Raw genomic sequence first — 19,920 nt, forward strand, 5'->3', positions numbered from 1 at the left:
CCCTGATGAGCATCCAGACCCAATGAAGGCTAGATAAACCATAACCAGGTTTTACTAGAATAACTGCAGATATACAAAAGAAAACAAAAAAGTTAAAATCCATAACAAATGTGTTTGTTATTTTTAGTTTTGTTTCCCCTCCTTGACCTTCTCAGCTAACTAGCTCAGACTTGATTAATTTTTGTGTATATTACAGGAAGACATAAATTTTCAGAAGCATTCTAAATGAACTATCACTTCTTAAAAAAATAAGAGGAGATAATTAACCTTTTTTGGTAAAAAATACAATGTACTCTTAAATAAGTAAGACAGAAAATGTATTGGCTTAATTAAGATTTATCAGAAAGAGACTATAATTAACCCTAGGAAGAAAAAGAGAAGTTATAATTCTACAGCTTTCTGATTTCTTTTGTTTGCACTTCAAATACACTTTTTAAAAAAATTTATTTATTTTTAATCTAATTTAATTTTTTTATTTTAAAGATGTGGGGTACAATTCAGGGTTAGGTATGCAAATATTCATTATGCAGGTACCCTTGTTGATGAGGTGTGCCCCTCCCTCCCCTGGCAGTTTCCCTCAATTGCCAATCTCACATCTCCTCCCCTGGCAGTTTCCCTCTACTGCCAATCTCTTTCTTATAATATTATGATAATTGAAATACAGACACTTATATCTAACTCCTTCCTGCAGCAAAAATCTGATTTATAATGTTTCAATAAGCTATTAAAATTTTCAATCATGAGAGTTTTCTTTTCCTATTGTCCTTTTTTTCTCTACCAAACTCACTCAGTGCAGAGATGCACTGTGACATTGCCTTAGAGCAATAAATATTGATTTGTTTCCTTACAAGTCTATTTTTAAAAAATCCATTAGAATCATAACTTACTGAAATTTAACAACAAGTGTTAAAATCTTTTAGTCAGGCATGCTGATTCACACCTGTAATCCCAAAGACTCAGGAGACTGAGGCAGAAGGATTGCTTGAGGCCAGGAGTTCAAGAGCAGCCTGAGCAACATAGTGAGAGTCTGTCTATAACAAAAAACATTTTAAAATACTTTTTTCCTTCTCGGATAGCCACTATATTTGGAGGCGCAGTCTGATTTTTAGGATTTCCTATATTCTTTAACCTGCATTTTAAAAAAGATTTTTCCTGAGCCCTCGGGTTCGAGACCTGCCTGGGCAACTTTGCAAGACCTCATCTCTACAATAAATCAAATATTAGCCAGGCATGGTAGTGCGTGCCTGTAGTTCCAGCTGCTTGGAAGGCTGAGGCGGAAGGATCGCCGGAGCCCAGCATGTCAAGGCTGCAGTGACCGGGAGTGGCCACTGCACTCCAGTCTGGGTAACAGAGTGAGACTCCAAATCAAAAAAAAAAAAAAAAGATTTTTAATGTTTTCTTAAATGAATTTTCTGCTCCAGGAAAATATCAAAATAATAGCCTTCTAATCCAATGTAGTTTAAAATGAATGTACTTAACATCATAACAAAATTAAATACACTTCCAATCATTAGAAAAACCACAAAGAAAAAAGTCTGGATAAATGAATTAATATCACTTACTAAAGTACAATAACTTGAACTTTGTGACATGAACATAGAATATATAACACACCATTCTACTATTGATGTCTTTTCAGATTAACAAGGAGCTCAATTAAATGGTGTTAGTTGTCAGTTATATGTTGGTTTATTATGTGTTTTAGAGACCTGAGTTCATGCAAAGGCTGTTTACTCATACCATCAATAACTTTGAATTGTAATTATAATGATATGACATCAGAGACAAGATTAGTGCACAAGAGGGTAAATTTCCCCATCTAAACCTCTCTTGTTTGGCCACCCAAATCACTATAATATTTAGAAATAGAGGGAAGAAGTAAGGTATTTCATGTCACAAATCTGAGAGCTCTTCAGTGACCTTGCTAACTACTACTAGGTTTCCCCATTACACTCTGTTCAGCATCCAGTCCGTTTCCCTCATGGCACTTATAACAATGAGTACTAATGTATTTGTCATTTGCTCAATGCCTCTCTTCACCACCAAACTAGAGTCCTTGAGGGCAGGGGCCCTGACCATCTTATTTACCACTACAATCCAATGCCTAATAGGAATCTAGCAATAGTAGGCACTCAAAAAACACGTGTTGAGTGGATGACCAAATACCCTACTTTGGGACAGACCTGCATTGACTCTACAGCTTTACAATTATAAACATGACATTTTAAAAATAAAATCGGGGCAACCCTTTCGGGTCCCCTCCCACTGTGGGAGCTTCTCTGTCCTCTCTATAATTCCTGCTTTCTAAAAACTATAAATAAATAAATAAAAATAAAATCTAACTCTTGTAATTGTCAAATAAAATTCTAGAGTGTTGAACAAATGTTTTCAAATCAACCAACAAATATTTACTGAGTACCAACCATATATACAGCTTTGTGGAGAAATATAAAACATGATCCCCACATTTTAAAAAAACTTACCATTTAGTTAAGGAGATTCTCCCTTAAATAATTCCAAAGCAAACAAATGATGAGGTAGAAAAGGTCTCAGTTTTCTTTTTAGATCTGCCTACTTCCACAATGCTATTTCCTTCCCCCCATTTTACCTGAATTATAATAGGAAACCATATGAATTATCAGATGACATTAAACCAGTCCACAAACTCTTAATCAAATCCTTTGAGGCCAGTTGAATTGTGGAATTCAGCTTTTTATTTTTAGATTTTTGAAGAGTAGTGCTGTGCTTATACCATATATTAAATGACACAGCAAGGGGTGGGACTGATCTGAACAATCAAACACATTAACATGTCTGCAAGAAAAACATGTAAATATTTGAAATAAATACTGTAAATGAGCCAGGCTCGGTGGCTCAGCCTATAATCCCAGCACTTTGGGAGGCTGAGATAAGTGGATTGCCTGAGCCCGCGGGTTCGAGACCCGCATGGGCAACTTGACGACACCTCATCTCTACGATAAATCAAAAATTAGCCGGGCATGGTAGTGCGTGCCTGTAGTTCCAGCCACTTGGAAGGCTGAGGCGGAAGGATCGCCGGAGCCCAGCAGGTCAAGGCTGTGGTGGCTGGGAGCGGCCACTGCACTCCAGTCTGGACAACAGAGTGAGACTCCAACTCAAAAAAAAAAAAAATACTGTAAATGGCCTACTTCATTTTAGGCCAGTTTTTTTTGTTTTTGTTTTTTGTTTGTTTGCTTTTTTTTAACCACCAAATGAGTTGGTGGGGGGAAATGTTCAAAATTTTTGAAAATGAGTTAGGGGGGAAATATTTTCAAAGATTTCTGGATTTCAGAATTGAGAATAAAGGACTGAGAAGCTGAGATGACTCTACCCAAAGACTTAGGACAATAATGACAATAGCATCTAAGAGACTGAGTGCCCAGAGCCATCTCTGGAAAGATGCATTAGAGCGGTGCTATAAGGAGAGAGCAGTTATAGTGTTTGTACAGGTTCTGCCTACATGCATGAGCTTGACTCAGGAGGAAATAAGCTCCCGGCACGACTTATAGGAGAATGATTATAGCAAATACCATAGCATTAGGAGGTGTTACAGTTTTGATGGAAAGAACACTGCAAGAGGCAGAGAGACTAACCTTCTGACTCCCACCTGAATGTTCATTAATCCATTCAACCAATAACTTTGAGAGTTCACCAGGTGGCAGGATCCAGTCTAGGAAGCAGAGTGAAAAACAGGTGCACAAGATACAGTCCTCACCCCCTGGATTAAGTGGTTACTCTTTATTGAATGTTCACGATGTGCTCACACCTGGACATTCGCATGCCTCATCTCTCTACTTTATTTATTTGTTTTAAATAGAGACGAGGGTCTCACTGTGTTGCCCAGGCTGGTCTCAAGCTCCTGGGCACAAGCAATCTTCCTGCCTCGGCCCCCCAGGCCTGAGCCACCAACCCCAGCCTGTCTCTCTACTTTAAATAGGATTCAAAGCCATGGGTTTTGGCTTTGATATTTTCTAACTAAGGCCTAACAACTTCTCTGAGCCTCAATTCCCTCATCTGCAGCATAAGGAATAATAACCAGATAGGGCTGTGGGAAGGAAGAAACGAGATGCTTAGGAAAGAATTTTTTAAATGGAGGGTGTAGACAGTCTTTCCTTGGCATCCACTTCATTCATTCCACTACCATTTGAGAATGACCAATGCGTAACAGGCATGCCCCTTGCCAGTAGCTGGGTCACACAGAGAATCAGGCCAGCGACTATCCTCAGAGAACGCACAGTTTACTACAGAAAGAAAGGCTGGGCAGCCGGGAAGCTTCCAGAAGGAGTGATGGCGTCACACAGCAGGGACCTTCCCTCTCACAGACGGTGCCAGTGCTGGCGTCGTCGCCCTCCCACCCCCACCCAGACCCAGATGGTGCTGACAGGAAAGAGGAGGTGGGATGGCAGCTGAGAGTTCTAGACCCCCCGCTTCCCCATCACCACTCCAGAGCAGAGGTTATTACCCTAGAGGAAGGTCCAGCCGCCGTGCAGGGGCCTTTTCCCGCTCAAATTCAAACCCCCTATGCCCTGGCGATTCTCTCTCCTCAAACCAGGCCTAAGCGCCACGCTCCACTTCCGCTTCCTCACTTCCGGTTCCCGGGTGCTCACTCCTTTCAGCGCCTCAAGGAGGATGGGTACAGGTGGTTAAAATGCCCCAGCTGGAGGATGTCAAGTGGAACGATTCATTTCACAACTAGGGCAGTGCCCTAATCCTCCTTCCGAAGAATAAATGTGCACCAGTTACTAATGTAATTTTAACTGACTAGAAACACCATCAGCACCTGATTGCCACCTCAAAGGACAAAGAATGTAATAGAAGCCTGGAAATGAAGAGCAGTGTAAGTGATGGGCAGTGATGGAGTACTTTCAATGACAGATGGCCTCAGGTACCACTGACAGGTAGTTGCTGATCTATTCAGCTGATCTTCAGTGAGCTCCCACTTTGTGCCAAGCAATAAACACCCTGAGATAAAACACAGCCGTATGCTGAATACAGTTACAGGCAAGTGGAGGTGACAGGCACCATCACAGAAGATTGTGACAAGGTATGTATAGCATACTAAGAGAGAAGAGAGCTTCTAATTCTGCCAAGGAGTAGTTAAGGGTAGGTTTCACAGCAGAGTTTACATCTGAATCTTCAAAGATGACAGGGAGTTCACTAGATAAAGTGGAAGAAGACATTAGAGGCAAAGGACACATCATGTGTAAAGGCATGAAAGCTGAAAGAGCCTATTATCTTGGCAAAACTACATGTACTGTAGTTAACTACAGCTGTGGCAAAGGCTGTGTTAGTGGAACAGCACAGGGAGATGAAGTGGCAGAGGGAAGTCAGATCATGAAGAACCTTGTCTTCACTACTGGGTAATTTTATCCAGTAGGCATTGAAAAGATAATAAAATCCATGTTTTAAAGCAGGTTGGTGGGCAAGTAAAATATTGAATAAGATGGGAGGGAAAAGACTTAGGAGTGCTTAGTAGACAAAAGAAACATTTGTTTCTAGTTCCTACTACCTAAGTCATAATAATAATAATGGCCTACATTATTGATACCGACAATGAGATAGGTAAGTACAACACAAAATGATAGGAGGTATGAAAGAAGCTGGTGAGTTTGAAATATTGTTTAATTGGCTATACTATAGAACAATGGGAGTGGTAGCCAGAGGGAAATTTCAAAAGTGGCTTGGAAAATAGATTGTTCAGAGCCTTTAATGCTATGCAAAGGTATTTGGACTTTATTCTTTAAAGTAGTGTGGGGGCAAACAACAAGTATGCTATACACTGAATTCCCATTTATGAAGATTTTTATATACATAACTTGTGGAAATTTCAGAGGAATACTGAAAAGTAGGTATGTTATCCCATTTTACAGATGAGCAAGCTGAGTTTGAGGAATCTGCATTCATTCTACATTATTGAGCACATGCTATGTTCCAGGCACTATGCTGAGCATGAGAATTCAAGAAGTTATAGTTTAACAGAGGAAACAGGACTAAATCAGCAAGTATAAATTGCTTTAATATAAGTGGGCATAGAATGTTAAGGGAGCAAAAAGGAGACTTGTCTAAATCTACTGTTAGGGAAGGCTTGCTGGAGGAGATAGCTTGAGCTGAGTTCATAGGAAATATTTAACTAGCAAGAAATTTAGCTGAAACTTGAACCCAAATCTCCTGTGACAAATTCTGTGCTCTTTCCCCTACTCTAAGGACCAATCTTTGGTCCTTGATTTTGACCTCCATCGACAGTCTCATTCACAAGTCTACCTGTTATATTTTGAGAAGGTCAGAGATTCCAATTTTTTTCTTTTTACGTTTATTCATTTTCTCTTTTTCAAGTGAATCTCTATGTGTCCAAAAAATAGATTGGAAGCAGAACAGAATATTATGATAGTTCTGGCAATAAGTGATGGAGGCCATAACTAAAGCAGAAGTAATGGGCATGGCATGTAACTCCATTCAACTCACTCTCCTTTTACACATATACTTTTATACACACAATGTTAAAGTGTAGAAGTTACGGGACTTGACTTCAAATATATGTGGGAGTGAGGGAGAAGGAAGAGTCTACAGTGACTCTCAAGTTTCCTTTTTGAGTGACTATGTAAATGGCTATTGCTGTTCACTGAGGTGATGAACATTGTCTGAAGAGCAGGTTTGGCAGCAAAAATGGCAAATTCTGTTTTGGAAATTTTGAATGTGAGGAGCCTGGGGGCAACTAGGTGACAACTCCAGGAAACAATTATTAGTAGAAAGAACTGGAACAAAGGAGAGGGCTAGGTTCACAGACTTGAGAGTACTCTCACACAGAAGGTGACTGAGGAAGCAGATGGAAATAGGAGATGGGGTAAGATCCAAGACTACAGTTCCAATCCAGGTGGAAAGGCCAGTAGCAGGGAGGGCATTAGTTAGACTTGACAAAAGTGTGGTGGTACCAACCTAGTGGAGTTAATCCCATTAAAGTGACATTATGTAAGGGGTCCTTCTTATCTGCTTTCTTCCATTTGGGGGCAGAATTTAGTTACAAAACTGTAGCATCTACCAAATACAAATATTGTTCTATGATAATAACTTGCTTGACTTTCTTTTCTTTAATTTTTTGAACTTAGAGGGTTTTTAAAATCATGTTGTTTTGTTTTGTTTTGTTTTGTTTTGTTTTTTGAGCAGGAGTCCCACTCTGTCGCTCAGGCTAGAATGCAGTGGCACACTCACGGCCACCGCAGCGTCAACCTGCTGGGCTCAGCCTTTAAAGTAGCTGGAACCACAGGTGCCTGGAACCAGCTAATTTTTTATTTTATTGTAGAGATGAGGTCTCGCCAAGTTGCCCAGGGGGGTCTCGAATCCGCGGGCTCAGGCAATCCACTCACCTCAACCTCTCAAAGTACTGGGATTACAGGTTGAGCCACCAAGCCCAGCTGCCACCCTGTATTTCAAGGGTAAGCTGATGGATGTGATGTAAGGTATGAGAAACAAAGAGAGGAGTCAAAGATAACTTCAAGGTTCATGTTCCTGAGAAACTAGAAGCAAGGAAATGTCATTTATTGAGACAGGAGACACTGTGACAGAGCAGGTTTAGAAGACAAGACCATGAGGTTAATTTTGGACATGTTGAATTTGAAATTTCTGTGGGATATACCAGTGGGGAGGTCAAGGTAGTTAGATATACAGGCTTGGAGGTAAGGATAAATTAGGACTGAAGATGATACCTTGAGAGTACTGAAGAGTGTTTACAGATATAAGACTGGGGATAACACCACCTAGGGAATGAATATAGATACAGAAGATAAGAGGTTGGAGAACAGACCCCCCTTCAAAGTTGAGAGGTCACAGAACTGTGAAGAAATGAGACAAGGAAATGAGAAAAAGTGGAAATCACAGGAAATCACAGGAAGCAAACTTTGTTCAGTTTTATAAAATTCTAAGCTCAAGTCAGGCATGGTGGCTGTAGTTCCAGCTACTTGGAAGGCTGAGGGGGAAGGATTGCCGGAGCCCAGCAGGTCGAGGCTGCAGTTGCTGGTAGCATGCCACTGCAATCCAGTCTGGGTGACAGAGTGAGACTCCAACTCAAAAAAGAAAGAAAGAAAGAAAGAAAGAAAGAAATATAGGGTGGCTACTAAACCTAGATAATAAATGATTTTTTGATACTACATTCCAATACACAATAAAATAACATATTTTTCTAGACTGTGAGATTACCCTGTATATTCAGAATTCAACCACTTCCCACCACCTCCATCACCATATTCTAAGCCATCACCATCTCTTTTCTAGACTATTGCAGCAACCTGCTGGGCTCAGGCGATCCTTCTGCTTCAGCCTTCCAAGAAGTTGAAACTACAAGCGTGTGCCACCACACCCAACTACTTTTTAAATTTCTTGTAGAGATAAGGTCTTGCCATGTTGTTCAGGCTGATCTGGAACCCGTGGGCTCAGGCAATCCTCTCACCTCTGCCTCCCAAAATGCTGGGATTACGGCATGAGCCACCACACCTGGCTGGGATGCCATTTCACACTGCAGAATAAGTTTAAATTTTAGGACTCTATATCAAGTCTTAAATGACACCCTCCTTCTTGGGATTTCAGGGATTAATACTAGGAACATCCCAGTGAGCCAACATTTCCCTTCTCATCTTGGGTCCAGTTCAGAACTGGACTGGTCTCCCTGCTTCTGTTCTTGCTCTCCTACAATCTAATTTCAACACAGCAGTCAGAGCTATTCTTTTAAAATTTAAAATGCAAGTCAGATCACATCACTCCCCAGCTGAAAATCTTCCATTGGCTCCCATCTTACCCAGAGTAAAATCCAAAGGTCTTGCTATGGGCAGCAAAGACTGACATTTTTTACTCCCTCCCTAACTCTATCTTGACTCTTTTCCACTTCACACACTGTGTCAAACATACTTGCACCTTAAGGCTTTGTACCTGCTAGTCCTTATAGTTGGAAAAGCTACAGCCTCCAATATCCATCAGGCTAGCTCCTTCACATTGTTCTGGACTTTGCTCAGATGTCTTTGATCTCCCCACATAAAATCACAACTCCCGTCTCGGCTACACTTCCTATGGCTCTTGCACCATTTACTTTTTCTCCATGACAATGCAACAATCTAACGTATTTGCTGTTTCTTCCTTTATCAGAACATCAGATCCAGGAGGACGGAGACAATATTTTGTTCACTGACAAGTCCTAGCACCTAGAGCAGGCCTAACATGAGTAGATATTCAAACTTTATTGAGTGAATGAAAAGAGAATGTCTGAATCCATATTATTGAATAAGAAGTACACATTTTACATAAAGTTAAACTAAGTATAATTATGTACAAAAAGTTCAGATATTAACACATTGCCCCTCAAAAGGAGTTGCTAAAAATTTTTAAACAAGTCTGATAGTAAAAGAAAATTTTTCCATTGTGGATAAGTCGAGATTTCACATATTACTGAATCCTCCTAATCTTGCGCTGTTTTTCTGAATATCTCACGATAGTGAGGACAGAAATGCTGGCTAGCATTCTCATATTGGGTCTTTGTTCTTGGGCTCTGTCTTTGCACTTGTTCAATTACAGAGCTGTTACAAAATAAACCACTAAAGTGGCTTTGCTTCCCTCCCAGTGTACTCTATAATATGTCTGTCAATCATTACTTACTGCCAAAATTACTTCTCTTTGAGATTTTTTTTTTCCTGTTCTATACTCTGCATGGTGTTTACAAGCAGAGGAATTATATTCTGCTCCCTGGGGGTTCATACCCTATGAAAAAGTAGCTTCCTTATTAGGATACAAGCTGAGGAGACCCAGATACTTTCAGTATAACACAATTCAACATTTTCCCTTCTCTCCTACTTCCCAGCCATGGAATTTTAGGGACCCACTGTTTGACCACTTCAAAACTGCTAACTTGGGAGGTATTGAAGAATAAGAACCATGGCCAAAGGATTTCAGTGTTTGAACTTGGCAATGGAGCTGTTCAGTGTAACGATTGTGTCCAAGTAGGCCCTTAGACCATGCAAACTGAAGAACTCTGAGGCCAACGTTGAGATGTCATTGTTTAAAAATCATAAACATGCTGGTTTTTTTAAACATTTGTCTTTATAACATGTGAAAACAATGGGGAACCTATTCAGATATAACTTAGATTTTCAGGAATTTGACAACCTTGCATTAATAAAAAGGAAGCCCATTTTTAAGTAGTTAGGAGTAAGTAGCAAATTAATTCCTTTAACTCATCTGACAAATATTTACTAAGCACTTTCCATGATCAAAGTACCCTGCTGATTCTATACCAGATTCTTCTCTTATATTTCAATGAAAATGTTGAGGCCAGGTATGGTGGCTCACACCTGTAATACCAGCACTTTGGGAGACTGAGGCAAGAGAATTGTTTGAGGCCAGCCTAGGCAACATAGCAAGACCTCATCTCTACAAAAAAAAAAAAAAAATTAACCAGGTGTGGTGGCATGAGTCTGTAGTCCCTATTACTGGGGAGGTTGAAACAAAAGGATCACCTGAGCTCAGGAGGTTGAGAAAAAGAGAAAGAAAAAAATATATAAATAAAAAGGTTTTTAAAAAATTAAATTTTTGAGCAAGGTTTAGATAACAGGACCAAAGAGATAGAAAAGGATGTCATTTCTTTTCTCTCTTTTTTCCTTTTTTTTTAGTCTGGAGTGTAGTGCCACACCACCACAGCCTTGACCTGCTGGGCTCAGGCGATCCTTCTGCTTCAGCCTTCCAAGTAGCTGGAACTACAGGCATGTGCTACCATGCCCAGGTTCTTTTTTAAATTTATTGTAGAGATGAAGTCGCGCTATGTTGACCAGGATGATCTCGAACCTGTGGGCTCAGACAATCCTCTCGCCTCAGCCTCCCAAAATGCTGGGATTACAGGCATGAGCCACCACGCCTGGCTACACCATGCCATTTCACACTGCAGAATATGTTTAAATTTTAGGACTCTAAATCAAGTCTTAAATGACACCCTCCTTCTTGGGATTTCAGGGATTAATACTAGGAACATCTCAGTGAGCCAACATTTTCCTTCTCATCTTACGTCCAGTTCCCAAACTCTGAATGGTGCCACTTAGTAAGTAGCAGTGTCTGTAATTTTCTGCAAAATATGCTAAGTTGACAATCCATTTTCTAGCAAGAGCAAAGAAAAAGGAAGCGGCCTCACAAGTTGCAGTTGGTATCAGGTGAAGGGTGAGTTTTTTGTTTTTGTTTTTTATGATTATATATCTTTTTTTTATTAATTTATTTTTTATCAATATTTTTATTATGGTTTTGTGGGGTACAGTTAAGGGTTAGGTGTACAATTACGTTTCATTCAGACACCCTGTTGATAAGAGGTGTTTCCCCATCCCCAGGAAGGGTGAGTTTTAAAGTTGAAGGTAAGAGTTAAAAGTAGTTAAAGGAACAACACTCAAGGAAGGTCTGTGAAAAATCTATTAAAGCCCTGAAAGCCTTCCATCCAACCTGCTCAAGAGAAAGCAAAGTCCCAGAAATCTAAGAAACCGGTCCCAACTCACACTAGACTGTGGCAAACCTGAGGTTAGATCTCTTCCCAGCTCAGGGCATTTCTTCTTTCTTTGTCAAGAGTAATATTATGGGCTAAGAATAGTATTATAGGCCGAGTACACTAATAAAGCATCTTTCCCTGGAATTTTAACATTGTGAGTGATCGCAGTCTAAATACATAAGTTCCCCTCAAGAAACCCTGATGTTACTCTGGGTGCATGAATATACTGAAAGAAAATGAGGGTTTACCTTAAGATCAGCTTGCTGATGGATCATATCTATCTGATGGATTCAAAATTTTCTTATGTGAACTTAAGTGTTCAGGGGGATATTGTTAAAACTGAAACTAAGCATAAAGAAGCAAAAGTGTTTCAGTGAACCTCCTGCATTTTAGTTTAACTCTGGCAGCAAGAAAACAAAACCACATAATCTAAGGCTCACGCCCAACTCTCTGAAGCCTTGTGCTAGCCCGTATGTGCTAGTTCCTGTGTGGTTTGCCTACTGACTGCAGGGCTGACTTGGGGTAGTTTGGAGGAGGGAGTAAGAGGTAGGGAGTAGGCACTATTAATGGATATGTAAACTTGCACCCTTCTTTCAGTGTGGTAGTGGGAAGACAGCACATGGTGGACCTATATTCTGAAGTGCAGTCATTTTGATATTTGAATTCATCTTCCTTCTTGCAACAGAGGATTCTAATAACTGTGTCAAGGCCAAGACATAAACTCAACCTCTTCTCTTCCAAAAGGTATGTCATTATACAATGTCAGTACACATACTTTAGAAACCTTGAACAATGTTGTAATTTGCAGATTATTCTCTATGAGTCAAATCTAATTAAAATGAGTTTCTTGGGCTCTTTAAATATTGCTCTTAATATTTTACTCTCAGCCGGGCTCGGTGGCTCAGCCTGTAATCCCAGCGCTTTGGGAGGCCGAGGTGAGTGGATTGCCTGAGCCCGCGGCCACTGCACTCCAGTCTGGGCGACAGAGTGAGACTCCAACTAAAAAAAAAAATACATTTTACTCTCATTAGCTTAAACTCTAAATATTTAGCTGTGACAATGCTTGTGTGGATGATTCAACTTCTATCAAATGAACTGGGAGGAGACTCATTCCTTACTTGGTTCACAATACAAGAACGCTACTAATTGGCCTCAGAGCCATCTCAGGAAAAGACTGTAGATCTTGGGGTCACAGATCCCATTTTGCCATAGTCAACATTTAATCCAAATTGGATGCTGGGAGGATGGAGGGCTGAGCAGCAATGAATGAACACGGGCACAGCACTCTGAGATCAGAATTTCTCTCTCTCTGCTCAAGTTTCTAGTTCTGTTAGCATTTTTTGTTACCTTTACAAAGAACATCAGTTTGGGCTTCTTTACAAAAAGAAAACTTTACGTTGAAATATTTTGGGAAGATATTATCAGTCTGTGGGTCTCTATTCTTAGTTAGGCTATATCCCTCTGATTGTCTCTAGTTTTGGCAACCAGGCTAAAGACAGTCTCTTCGTGTTATTTGTCCCAACTGTTTCTGAACATGAGGGTTGAACACACCTACCAAAGTCTTCACTAACTTAATAATTATCATATTTCCATGACAAGGATTGTCAAAAAAGTTATTATGTTTACATAATTAGGTCTTGTTAATAAAGTATATATAACTTAACTTGCACATGATTGAAAATATACATCCCTAGATAAATTAAGAGGGAAAATGTTTAAGATCTAAAAATTCAGTGGGAAAAATTTCATGTTATATTATCTGAGGATAGGAAACTTTAGTCGAAGAGTCTTGTTCTATGCAACTGCATTTATCATAAACTGTTGAATTCTTTAGTGAGTCCCTTTTCTTATTTTTGGTTTCAGGAAGAACACTTAGTATGAGTTACTCTCCTTTAACAACTCTGTATTGTATACAAAACTTTATAAAATAATTTTAGAGTGATCTATTATAAAAGCATCTACTATTAAATAAAGATCACTAAGTAAACAGAGAACTGCCTAAGTACATCTAAGTTTCAAAGTTTTAAAAATTCTGATTTGTACTCTTTTTGAGAACTTTTCTGGTTTTGTTTTGTAAAAGAGAGGTAGCCCTATACTATTGAATAAAACTACCTTTTTAGATTGAACCTAGAGTGTCTCCCATGTAGTCAAGTGAAATCTTATTCTCTCCAAATTGTAATAGATTTTGTCTTTTTAAAAATGACTTTACTGAAGCAGAGGGCGAAGGAAATGATCTATCTGTTCAATATGAAGAAATATCTCTGTTGCTAATATAATATCCTTTTAAGTGTCTTCCACATCTTAGGCCCTGATGAAAATCCCTTTTCTTTTTTTATTTCAATTGTTCTATGTCAACCTCATGGGGATATTGTAAGAATAAGTGAGTTAACATAGATATGAAATGCCTTAGGAAACGGGCACTATGAAAATGCAAGATGATATCATTATTAATTATTTCTTTGAACCTTGCTCATTTTCTTCCCACCTCTTATACAAAATGTATCTTGCTTACTGCCTGAAGCTATCTCTTTTAGTACCATTGCCTTCTGGAAGAGCTGAAAATGATTCCAGTTTCAACACATTTATTGATTCCTAGAGAATAACACCCACTAGTTTTGATGATTTATAGCATTCATGCCTAAACTTGAGTAGAACTTGCCCTCTTTTCCTGGATCAAGAAAAGTGCAATTGTTCAAAAATGTGTCATTAAGTGTGATTCCTTCAGAAGTTCTTAAATAAGTAACAATTGCTGCTGAATCAATCCTACGGATAGATTCTTAATTTTTTGTGCCCCCATAAAACTAATTCAAACCTTGTTCAAGAATCTTCATGAGCTTAGTTGTTAGAATCAAAGGGTAGGATTGATTGGTGCCCATTTTGTCCTTATGAAATATTTGCCCAACATATCTTGATCCGTAAAGGAATAACAGTCTTGTGAGTCCCAGCCTTTTTTTTTCTTGCCACTTGACAATTCTCAAGAAAGCATAGCCTTGTTTAATAAATAACCATTTCATAAACATTCATTGAGCAATTACTATGTACCAGGTGCCACAATAAGCCTTGAGTTCTCTTCAATAATGATAATATTAGGTTGTTGTTTGTTTGAGTTGTAGTCTCACTCTGTCACCTAGGCTGGAGTGCAGTGGTACACTCACGGCCACCACAGCCTTAAACTGCTAGGCTCGGCGATCTTTCTGCCTCAGCCTTCCAACTGGGACTACAGGCGTGCACCACCACACCTGGCTAATTTTTTTATTTATTGTAGAGATGCCAAGTTGCCCAGGCTGGTCTCGAACCTGTCAGCTCAGGCAATCCTCTCTCCTCGGTCTCCCAAATTGCTGGGATTATTGGTGTGAGCCAATATTAGTTTTAATAAATTGAGCCAATAAGAATTCAGTAAGCCAGGCTCGGTGGCTCAGCCTGTAATCCCGTGCCTTTGGGAGGCTGAGGTGAGTGGATTGCCTGAGCCCACAGGTTCAAGACCCACCTGGGCAGGTGAGACCTCATCTCTACAATAAGTCAAAAAATTAGCCGGGTGTGGTAGCGTGCACCTGTAATTCCAACTACTTGGAAGGCTGAGGCGGAAGGATCGCTGGAGCCCAGCAGGTCGAGGCTGCGGTGGCCGGGAGTGGCCACTGCACTCCAGTTTGGGTGACAGAGTGAGACTCCAACTCAAAAAAAAAAAATTCAGTAAACCGGGCTTGGTGGCTCAGCCTGTAATCCTGCGCTTTGGGAGGCTAGGGTGAATGGATTGCCTGAGCCTGCGGGTTCGAGACCTGCCTGGGCAATGTGGCGAGACCTTATCTCTACAATAAATCCAAAAAAAAATTAGCCGGGCGTGGTAGTGCGCGCCTGTAGTTCCAGCTACTTGGAAGGCTGAGGTGGAAGGATCGCCGGAGCCCAGCAGGTCAAGGCTGCGGTGGCCGGGAGCATGCCACTGCACTCCAGTCTAGGTGACAGAGTGAAACTCCAACTCAAAAAAAAAAAAAGAATTCGGTAAATAACTTTTAAAGGATATTTTCTTTTTAAATATTCACTTACAAACATTTTAGAGAATTAAAAGAAACTTTTCATATCTAAGAATAAGGACATTCTCCTATATAGCCACAATATCATTATGCCTAAAAAGAACAATAATTCCTAATATCTAATATCTAGTCCACATTTAACCTTCCCCATCTGTCCTCCAAACATTTTCTATATGATTAAAAAATAGAATCTAATTTTTAAAAATGAAAACATATTTTTCAGTTGAGATTTATGTCTTTATATTCAGCACTGGATTTTTTTAAAAAAAAAGATTGGGTCAATTATCTTGTAGAATGTCTCATGTTTTGAAGTTGTTATTGCCTCATGGTTAATTTGTTTGTCTACTCCCTTTATTTCCTGTAAACTCCACACTAGGACTAAAAACATGATTAGGCCGGGCACATGGCTCATGCTTGTAATCCCAACACTTTGAGAAACTGAGTTGGGAGGATGACTTGAGGTTTGGAGTTGGAGCAAGATCTTGTCTCTATTAAAAAAAAAAGTTTAAATTAGTCAGGTGTGGTGGTGTGCGCCTATAGTTCTAGCTACTCAGGAGGCTGAGGCAGCAGGATCTGTCTCTCCAGCTCAGGAGTTCAAGATTATAGTGAGCTATGACCACGTGAGCTTGGGTGACAGAACAAGACTCTGTCTCTTAAAAATAAATAAATAAATAAAATTTTAAAAGCGTGATTAGATTTTGATTGAACATTTTTTACAAGGTGCCACTGGGTGCTCCAAATCGCATCTTATCAGGTAGTACATAATGCCAGGTTGTTCCACCATTCGTGATGCCAAGTTGGATCATGACTCTAGATAGTGATCTTGCTCTGAGGATCTCTCATTGTAAAGACACTTTTCTTCTCTTTGCAATTAGCAAGTAGCCTGAAGGAGTAATTGCCACCCAGTGATTTTAGGTGACAATTCTTGCCTGAATTGATGATTTCATTGAGCATCTTTTTTTTTTTTTGAGTCGAAGTCTCACTGTGTTGCTCAGGCTGGAGTGCAGTAGTGTGATCGCGGCTACTGCAGCCTTAACCTTCTGAGCTCAGGCAATTCTTCCAACTCAGCCTTCCAAGTAGCTGGAACTACAGGCTTGTGCCATCACACCTTGCTAATTTCTTTTTTTTTGTAGAGATGAGGTCTTGTCATGTTGACCTCCCAGGGATGGTCTTGAACTCCTGGAATCAGGTAATCCTCTCACCTCAGCCTCCCAAAGTGTTGGGATTACAGGCATGAGCCACTTTGCCCAGCTGTCTATATATATATTTAATACATTTTGCAGATAGATTAGATCTACAAATTCATCATTATCAGCAGCAGCTGGAAATATTTTTTAAGTGCATAAGTTCACGTGATAATGATAATAATGGGCAACAAATACTGAGTATTGCTGTGGAGCCAAAAAATCTGGGTTTGAGCCCAGTCCTTCACTTACTGAGTGAACTGAGATAAGTTATTCAGTCTTTCTGTGCTTCAATTTCTTAACTGATAACGGTACTTATCTCATGGGATTGCTTTGAAGATGGAATAATTTGTACATGTAAAATTCCTAAAACATTGTCTACTATTATTATTGGCCAAGCATTGTTCTAATACTTTCAAGTATTAATGCATTTACTTTTTTATTTTTTATTTTTATTTTTTCGAGTCAAGGTCTCACTGTCACCCAGACTGATCACAGCTCATTGGAGCCTTGACCTCCTGGGCTCAGGCGATTCTTCCATGTCAGGCTCCTGAGTAGCTGGGACTACAGGCACACACTACCATGCCCGGCTAAGTCTTTATTTACTTATTTGTTTATTTTGTAGAGACAAGGTCTCACTATGTTGCCCAGGCTGGTCTCATACTGCTGGGCTCAAGCAACTCTTCCACCTTGACCTCTCAAAGGGCTTGGATTACTGGCTTGAGCCACTGCATTGGCCGAACTCACTTACCTCTGATGGCGTCATTTAGAAAATGCTAATATTATCCTTCTTTCACAAATAAGGAAACTTAGGTACAGAGAGGTTAAGTGCCTTGCACATGGTCATTTAACTAGTATATGGTAGAGCCAGGATTTGAACCCAGGCAGTCTAATTCTCTCGGGAGACTGGTACATGTAATGAGGAATAACACAAATGAAACTGAATGGAAATCAGCAACAGTAACCCACACACACCCAGATTTGAAGTTACTGAAAATCTGGGAGATTGCTACCAAAATGCATTTTAGGTTCCATTCATCTGAATAAGAATAGCATTCTACTAAGCATAAATAAGTACACTTACCACATTTCCATAGCTTAAGGCTCTGTACAAGAAAGCTTAAACATAAAATACTTGGAACTGAAAAGAGTAGGAGAGCTATGAAAGAATAGGAAGAAAAAAAAAATCCCTGAAAGGAACAATACAGGAGGGAAGTTATGAGACCTCAGACCCTAGAGACAGAAGTTGATATTTTGATATAATTAGGAGGGAAAAAAATTTCTCTCATTTTTTCACATTCCTGTACGATATAAGATTTTACCTCTAAAACACAAGAGTATAAGCCATTGTCAGATTTATAAAAGACCACAGTGGATTTCCTTATGGGAACGATGGATGACTCTTGTTAGTGGGTAATATCCCTGGTTAGTTATCTCATATACTCAGGTATCCCATAAGTCAGTCTATGGCTTCTGAAATATAGAACTCTGTTCAGAAAAAGTGACACAAGCCAGGCATGGTGGCTCACACCTGTAATGCCAGCACTTTGAGAGGCCAAGGCAGGAGGATTACTTGAGCCAGGAGTTTGAGACCAGCCTAGGCAACATAGTGAGACCTCATCTCTACCAAAAGAAAAAAAAAAAAAAAGGTTGGGCATGGTGGTGCATGCCTGTAGTCCCAGCTACCCAGGAAACTGAGGCAGAAAGAGGTCGAAGCTTCAGTGAGTCACAGCATGTCACTGTATCCAGCCTGGGCAACAGAGTGAGACCTTGACTCAAAAAAAAGAAAAGAGAAAGAAAAATCAGTACAAACTAGGTATCAGTCTATGTCTCTTCATTAGCATTACAAAAGGGTTCCACTGCTGGGCCATCTTATCCATTCCTTAAATTGCCATTACAGAAAGCTCTCAAGTGTAATTTTCTAAAGAGAACTAAAAATAAATGAGAAAAACTCCAGCATTAATAATGTTTTCTTGCATTTCTAACACAATCATTGCTGAATTGGTTCTGCCCTTTTATGTTTTTTAATGAAAAGCAGCCTAATTGATCAATTGGTCATGAATAATACTTTTTCATTTGTTTTTCTCCATACCCCTCAGCCTTCTAGAATCACAGGCTTAATGTGTCGGCCTACAAATGGTTTATGATTTGTGTCTTTTGTCTAGTGCTTTGTGGGAAAATAGTAGAAACAAACTGCTGAGAACTCAGTAGGAACTCAGTAAATAATAAGTAGATAGCTTTCTTGTTAACTATGATTTTAAAGAAAATCTTTCTGATTACTGGGAAATATTACAAAAGAAGTACAAAGTAGGGGGAAAGAACCTGGTTGGTCTGTAATTTGAAATTACTATTCATCATTTTATAAGTCATAGATTTCAGTCCTTTATAGAACAAAATAGGAAGCAGACAGCTGAAAAGGCGTTACTCCCCCAGGTAGATTTGCTCTAAAAATAAGGAAAAATAAATTGGTAAGTCCCCGGGCTCGGTGGCTCAGCCTATAATCCCGCACATTTGGGAAGCTGAGCTGAGTGGATTGCCTGAGCCCGCGGGTTCGAGACCCGCCTGGGCAACTTGGCGAGACCTCATCTCTACAATAAATCAAAAAATTAGCCGGGCGTGGTAGCATGCGCCTGTAATTCCGGCTACTCGGAAGGCTGAGGCGGAAGGATAGTCGGAGCCCAGCAGGTCGAGGCTGCAGTGACCGGGAGCGGCTACTGCACTCCAGTCTGGGTGACAGAGTGAGACTCCAACTCAAAAAAATAAAATAAAATAAAACTTCTCTGGGGAGATGGGAAGGGAGACAGTAGCTGTCCCTAGCACTCATTCTCACACAATTGTGCACAGAATTTCTCATGGTTCATGGATCTGCTGCTGTCCATCCATATGTCCGCAACAGGAAAAATTTCCTTTATCTAGAGTGATTTTTACATTGATTCTGATAGAGCTTTAAAAAGAGTTTTCATTATTTTGTTTGATCTATCTGTGATCTTTGAAGTAGAGCGACCCCAGATTTTACCTCTCATTTTGCAGGGTGGAAAAAGCAAAGTTTGAAGAGTCCAAGTGACTTGCTCGATGTAATTTTGCTAATGTTTGCCAGAATTTAGCACCAAAACCTTTCAAATTATAACCCAGCCGGGCTCGGTGACTCAGCCTGTAATCCCGCGCTTTGGGAGGCTGAGGTGAGTAGATT

At 39.9% G+C, this 19,920-nt stretch overlaps 1 protein-coding gene across 1 annotated transcript in view; it reads left to right on the forward strand.

Moving 5' to 3' along the window:
• The first annotated feature begins 12,015 nt into the window (after window positions 1–12,015).
• Window positions 12,016–19,920, forward strand: part of GRAP2 (GRB2-related adaptor protein 2) — a 73,449-nt gene continuing 65,544 nt past the window's right edge. Inside the window, exon 1 of the mRNA XM_008074108.1 lies at window positions 12,016–12,262. The gene's annotated coding sequence lies outside the window, so the exon portion shown is untranslated. The remainder of the gene's footprint in view (window positions 12,263–19,920) is intronic.

This window comes from Carlito syrichta, unplaced genomic scaffold (genome assembly GCF_000164805.1).
Source record: "Carlito syrichta isolate Samal-C Ts95f unplaced genomic scaffold, Tarsius_syrichta-2.0.1 Scaffold316302, whole genome shotgun sequence".
Lineage (NCBI taxonomy): Eukaryota > Metazoa > Chordata > Mammalia > Primates > Tarsiidae > Carlito > Carlito syrichta.